We start from the raw sequence: 7,958 nt of genomic DNA on the forward strand, positions 1-7,958 counted from the left end.
AATATGATGTTTATTTAAAAAGTCGTGATAGAGAATTCGGTGAAAACTCCAAGTGATTTGACACATCAGAACATCGAGATAGGATAAAAGAAAAGAATAGAGGTGTTTTTAACTACTAATGTGTTTGATTTTATGTCAAATTAAATGTTGAAGAAAACTAAGGTAACGATAGAGCACTCAGTGATTAAAGAAGAGTGGAATAAGTTTTTAAAAAATTTCTTATACTGCATTCCTTTCTTGTAAAACTTTTATTGAGTTCGCATATTATTGCACTCATGAACTTCTTCGTTGAATAATCAATATTTTAACACTCGGGTCATAAATATAAAAAGTGCAACATGCAACAGAGGCTGGGTGACAAATAAACGATGTGAGTGGAAACGGAAGCTTCTCTGAACGACGAGGGAGAGAATACTGGTCTTTCATAAATAGGAACGAAAATGGGAAGGGGTCCCCCCATATTACACCTCTCCATGCGTTTCTCGTCACTAATCTTACTAGAGTAGTGATATTCACACCGAACATTTTCAGTGAATTGTCTAATCGAATAATTTTTAATTGACTATTTATATCGAATACAACTAAGTGATGGCTCTACTTCTTTATTTGTTACATAATTAACCAATTAAAAGAGTATGTCTAATAATTCACCGCAACCATCGGTGTAAGAATCATTTTTTATCCTACTAATGTAAGACAGATAGTATGACTGAGAAGATAGAAGGAAACTGATAAGAAGTGAGGGAAGAGAAAGGGTAGAAGAGAGGGAAATAAGAAGAACTTAGTAGAGAAGAAATCTGTGTAATTCAAGCAATATTTTTCAATAGTCATCAAAGTTACTTATTCACCTTCCCAAAAAAAAAAATGTTACTTATTCCAATACATATGCCTATGTATATGTAAACAATCCAAAGAAAGTAATGTCCAATATATTTGTTGTAAACATAAAAATAAAGAAAATAAAATAAGAATCAAAATGGTTGTCATGAGCCCTAGTGAAACATATAGTTATGCCTATGTTTGGTTGTCATGAGCCCCAGTAATCCTAATACTTGTTACATGAAAATATTGCAAAATTATCTCATATATTTATTATAATTCCTAACATATACCCTTTGGGAGACCAAGAAAATATCGAAGAGGACCAAGATCCTTCATCTTAAACTGTTGCTGCAATTGAGATTTCAGGAGAGTAATGCCATCAGTATGACCATCATCAAGATCATGTCATCAACATACAAAAAAAGAACAACCATGCGACCGGCAGAAGTAAAGCGAAGATACGGCTGGTGCCGTAAAATAGCTCTATTCAATCCAATAGATATGCAAGATATGAGATCTTATTCATAAGCGAACCTAATCCTAATATTAATTAAAAGAAAATATTGCAACATTACCTCATATTTATTATAATTATTAGCATACATAAGAAAACTCTAAAATCTATCTATTATAGCCCTTCCTTCAAGCAATGTCAGATCCATATGTGGCTCAAACATACGAGACATATTTTGATTCTTCCCGATTGAGAAGAGGTAAGGGTCACTAAAAGGCTTGATATCCTAAACTGGTGAATAAGGGAATTCATGGACAATAGCAACAACTTTCAAAGAATAAGGACCATCATAGTGCCACAGTTTCACCTTCTAGGAATGAGTCGTCTTCGCAAGCTCCTTCGTTGTCATTGATTGTAGAGCAGTTGCGGAAGCTTTTTTCCACTCGTCGGCCAAATGTTTTTTTAGTCTCTCCCTCAATATGTTTGTCATCTTCAGCTTCCGCAGGTATCTCAAATGTGAGATATGTATATATATATATATATATATATATATATATATATATATATATATATATATATTGTGGAGATTGTAAAATATATATATTTTGTAATTGGCCAATTACGTTGTCAAACAAGTCCGATCGAGTTATAAAATTTTGGTTCAAAATTTCAAGATTGAAGATCGGATGTAGATTTGAAGAAGTTCAAGTGTTTATGATTTAATACACTCCAGGACGAAGAAAACAATGATTTAGAAAGATATATGAGTGCATGAGAACAATTGGGAAGTTTGAAGTTTTAGGAAGTTTACATTCTGCCCATCTTGAACTGGTAGGAAAATATTCGAACAGGTTAAACTCGAACTGATAAAAGAATCAAAGAACAGGTTCAACTTTTAAAGTTCATAAATTTTTCTATTCTATCCATTGGGAACTGGTGGCCAACTCCTAAACCGGTAGCCAATCACGAAGGATTCTACACTGGTCATCCTGGAACCGGTTCAAGACTGCTGAATTGTTTAGGTAACTTCAGTTTCCTGATCTATTTTGATTCCTTTTTGGTCTAGACTTCCTTCCAAAATCCTCTACACGAATTTCACTTGTTTTACAAGTATTCTTAGGTCTTCCAAACTTCAATATAATGCCTCTTTCATTCAACATTGAGGTATGGCTTTGAGGAACAAAAATTCATTATTTTGAGAAAGCCTTTTAAGAGATATTTTTCAGAAAATCAAATCTGATTTTTCTAATTTTATTTTTTAGAGCACACACATATATACACGAGTGATTTAGTTGTGTTATTCTCTATCTCATCGGAATTGGAGCTTAATTGAAGATTCAGAGATTCCGAAAGAGCAGATCTATTTATTCTACATCAAAGTTCAACTCTTGAAGAAAATGGGTGAAGCGATTACACTTTGAAATGGTCAAAGCATTCGAGGAGTGTTGTTTGATCTACCAGCAATCCTTCTACAAAGATCAAGAGTAAGCCTAGAGTCAAGAGCTGTTGGACGGGACGTCACAAAACCAAAAGATTGTTAACAATTAGTTTTTGGGAGAACGATAGGGTGTAAGCCTGAGTCAAAGTTTATTGTACTTTGTTTCAAATATAGTGGATTGGTTTACTTTAAACTGCATAGTCCACGAGATTTTTCCCAAAACAATTGGTCTATTCTACCAATTGGGATTTCCTCGCTAAAAATCCTGGTGTCATCTCTCTAATGTTACTTGTTTTACTTTTTAGTATTTATCTTTGTGATTGTAGATATTTAATTGATCATATTACTTAGGTAATTTAATCAATCACAAAAATTTGGCAAGTTGACCTGTAACATTCTCCCCCACTCAAACTTGCAACGCCTTCATTGCGGTAGGGCCACCATGCCTACCCGAAGTGGCTCACCAGAATGCTTTCCGGGCTGGGCGCTTGGTGTGCGTGGCACCGGATCAAAGATTGGGTCTGCCTCTAATACCAATTGTAACGGATGGGCGCTTATCCATTTACCTAAAAATTCATTGGGTAGTATTGCATACCTACCCATTTATACCTAATCACTTTCCTATCGAGATCCGATGTGGGACAAATAACCCTTGTAACAATAACATACCAATGATTTATAATTCGGTAGAAATACAAAGTGGAGTGACTTATCTCAGTCATCTGGATGGAGTGATCCAAAACCAAATGAGTTGGCGTGTATAAATCGTTGAATAGGTCAAGGATAAGTAGAAAATTACTTATACCATAATGAGTAATTTTCCTTATCAGTTACTAATGTAAGTTAAATTTTAATCCTAAGAATTATACTAACTGGGTTAGTATTAATTATTTACATTGATAAGCTTTGAGTGATCTTTGGATCGGACAATTTAAGTACTTCAGGTAAATAATTAATATATTCGCTACAGATCATATTATATCAAAATCGGATCCACGTGCCAAAGTATTTTTAACTAGGTTGATTAAATTACAAGAAATCTGCCATTATATTTAATATTTAATTTTGTTAATATATGTGATCAAACAGAATAACCTGGGTGACAAAAATATGTATTAATTAGTATATTGAATTGATGCTAATATTTATCCAGATAACTAATTATCATGGAGGGGTTGATTTATGGTATTAAGTAACAGTTGGGACCTAGATTATAATTATTCATATCCCTAAGTGCAGTTATTTCTATTTAGTGGAATTAGAAATAATTAAATAGAAAATATTCTAGTTTGCTATGGAGTTAGCAATTCACTAAAATTCTATTAAAGTCTTCGATAAGGAGAAGCCTATTAGATCTCACTCCCAGTCCAACATGAACTGTAATTAAATCTAAAGGTGAATTTGAGTGGGAAAAGGAGATGTAATTATTTGGGACTTTACAATTATATAAAGGGAGGTAGTAGAATTGTTCTATTAGTTCTGGAAGTTCTACAAAACTTAGAATAATATTTTTATGTTGTGTTCGGTAGAAAGGAAAGAAGAGGTGCGGAGAGAAAAGTAGAAGGAATGAACGTACTTCTTTGTTCAGTAGTGATGATACAAGAAAGAAATGAGAACATGAAGGATGACCCATCTTTCATCCTTTACAAATTTTCATCTGCCCAAAAATATGTGGAAAAATTAAGGGAAGACAAATGGACTATTATAGAAGTTTTAAATTAAATAAAATCCTAAATTGAAGAAGTTTTAACTTACAATACTATCCTCTATAAATTACAATATTATAAATATTATTGGATATAATAGTAAAAACGATTAAAACTTTTTCTTTCCTTCTCTCTCAATGAACATAAGAAATTATAAGCTTATTTTCTTCTCTTCTATCCAACCGAAGAAAAAGTAGGAAATACGCAATCTCTTCCCTAGAGATGTCTCATTCATCTCTTCTTCTTTCCCTTCTATCCAATTTTTTTTCTTTCCTACCGAACACAGCATTAAAGAGAGAATTAAATCAGATTCCTTAGAAGATGGATATATTTACGTACATCAGATTCTCTAAACCAAATTCTAAAAAAGATCTGAAGCCCACACTTTCAATAACTTTGGGGAATTCCTAACCAAAAATATGTGTGAAGATCCAAAAGGTACCACGATTGATACAACATCAAAGGTCTGTGGATTCTGAATCTAGTAATCAACATAATTATTGGTGGCAGATAATAATTCAACTTAAATGTATGTTGATCTAACATTTTTCGGTAATCAAGGTTAAATCTGATTCATTAAAGCTGATTTAGACAATCATGCGATACTCGTAGAGAATTATTTTTATTAAATTAAAAATCGTTTCCGCTATATTATTTTATCACTCTACCGACGACTTTCCTAACAACCACTTCACAAACCTGTCCCCTAGTAATAATAGCTTAAAATTGCATTATTATCATAGTATTAACATGCATAATTGCATTATTTTCCTTATTTTATACAAAAATATTATAAATCCACATTTTCTATTATTGCATAATATCTTGGTTAAAATAACAAAACACATGGAAAAATATATTTACTTATTCATCATATATAATATTATTGTATATTTTATTTTGTAGGAATTTTATAGCATCGATCGAAAAGAAGCATAGTCTCGATCGATCAATGGCGACAACCCATTGCTTGACGGAAAGGGAACATGCAAGAATCGAGCTTACAACTGCATCTGATGATCAAGATCATTTGCGGATAGTTCTAGAAGAGTTTTGAAAAAAAATTAATAATAATCACCAAAAAAAAATTCATTCTAGGAATTTATTATGAAGAAAGGCAACTTGGACAGGAAATTCTGAACCAGCTTCAGTGTTTTGGTCATAACTTTGACTCAGATATTAGAATCGTGCAAACTTAGAGGCTATGAAAAAAAGACTTAAACCCCGTCATTTTGGTATGCAATAGTAATTTTGTGAATCTCACTCCAAACAGGTAAAAATAGAGATGCAAGTCGACACAAATATTGAAGATTGATTTTGGCAAATTTCCTATTTTCTTTTCCTTGGAGAAAACCCTTTATCATCTCTATATTAGAGGAAGCCATCTAACAGATTATACATTCATATTATCTCTTATTTTTAGTTTATTTTTATTTTATAATTTATTAAACTTTTTACTAAAGCTGGGAGTGAAGCCACAACATTGATATGGTCTTTACTTGACGATTATTTATAGTTTTAATGTAAGTTTTCATACTTTTGAATTGATTTTACTATTTTGAAAAGAAAAAAAAAATTGCTATAATTCTTTGATTCATGGTTGACTCTAGGTACGGTGAATGCTTTATATAATTCTTTGATTTAACATCGATTATGAACAATGTAATGAATCAATCAAAATTCTTTGTTTAAGATTTCTTATGAATTAAATTACTAGTTTTTTCATGCTATGAATCAATCAAATTTTACGAATTTATCTTTTGAGAAATATTTTAGATAAAATAAATTTCAACATCTTCCTATTAGGATCATCATTCATATGAGTTTCAATTGAGTTATAAAATAAAATCATTGGCAAATACCATGAATTTGTTGTGTGTAAATCTCTAAAACCTTAGTGTTTTCAAAATATTGTTTTCACTCAAATCAATTCTATGTTATCAACTAGCCAAATATATAACACCATTTAAATTTTTTTTTTTCTTATACCAATAATTCTTGTTTCCTCTTTTCCTATGGTTCGACCTCGGAGTTATTGAGAATATATTACTTCGTGACTTCTTGCACTTGGGAACAATATAAAAGTCGTAGCACCTAGCTACGAGTGCCACTAATGTTTTTCTTACTTTACTATTTATAAACTACCTATACCTGTGATACCCCTCGGATCCGAGACACGGGTTGATCAGGCCCAGGCCCAAACCCGAGGGAATATCAAACAATTTAAGTATTTTAAAGCGAACACAGACGACAAAATGAAATAATAAAGATGGAAATAAAACTGAAAGAACATTTAATTATAAAACCCTCCATGCATAACTGAAAAATAAAACTCCAATCCTCCAAAACTTCAAGGTTACAACTTGGGAATCCACTGGTGGACCCCTAACCAAAAGTTCAACTGAAACTGAAAACTGAAAATAGATAATGCTAGAAACATCGAGAGAAGTCCTACGTAATCAGATGAATGTGAGACTGTCCTCAACAAGCACGATCAAGCTCTAAGGCTGGAACCGTCCTGTACCTGAAAAGAATAATGAAGGAGTGGGTCAGACCCACGAGCAAGTTCTAATCTAACTGCAATCCATACAGTGACCCGATACGCAGATACACCGTAGACACCTCACAATATCTATCTAGTCCATACGTATAAATATATCCATACTAAGGGACATTCACTAATCTATAATAGGGGTCTCAACCTGAATAGAAGGTAACATGCGAATACGCACCCAAAGGTGGGCATGAGTACCTAGACCTAACAGGGTACACCTCAACCTATTATAACCAGCTACGCATCCACTGCATATACGCACCCTAACCAACAAGTCTGAGACTCAAGCTCAACTCGTGGTACCATAAACATATATATAAAGTCCATCCAAATCCAGGGTATGTAATTCAACTATTTATTAAACCGACATACAATAAACCAACTAGTTAGTCACTCAACTTATTCAGTTGATATGACTTAACTACCATCTGTTAATCCAAGAAGTCATCCAACTTGGTTATAGCTGATCTGACTTAGTCACAATTAGGATTCGATATCTTTCAATCCATTCCATTAATCCATTAGGTTAGGTTTATGCGTTTTGAGCTAAACCGTCCCTAGTATGTCATCGTCCCATACCGGTGCATACAATCCTCCATATCCAAGTAAATTACAATGTATACATAATGAACAAGTAATTTACAGTCCAAAACCACCATCCAAATAATTGCAGAAAAGTATTTAAGATTTCAGCAATTTAAATCCCAGAATTAAACCATGTAATTGCAGGAAACAATTTAATAGTTTACACAACTAGCATCCAAAGCATGCATAGACCCAATCCAATATATCAATGACTCTATCATGCATTTAGAACAAATTCTATAATCCCATTATAGTCCAACAAATTGCTAGATTAACCTAAACAATTTATTTCGTCCCATCCGATAACAGTGTACTAAGTCATTCGTTTTTATACTATTTTGTCCTTTATCTTAGAGACTTAAACCATGCATCAATTAGTTTAATCACACTTAGAATCAA

The sequence above is a fragment of the Cornus florida genome, unplaced genomic scaffold, assembly GCF_030987335.1.
Source record: "Cornus florida cultivar Cherokee Brave unplaced genomic scaffold, ASM3098733v1 CherokeeBrave_3.0.0_Hap2_Chr11, whole genome shotgun sequence".
NCBI lineage: Eukaryota > Viridiplantae > Streptophyta > Magnoliopsida > Cornales > Cornaceae > Cornus > Cornus florida.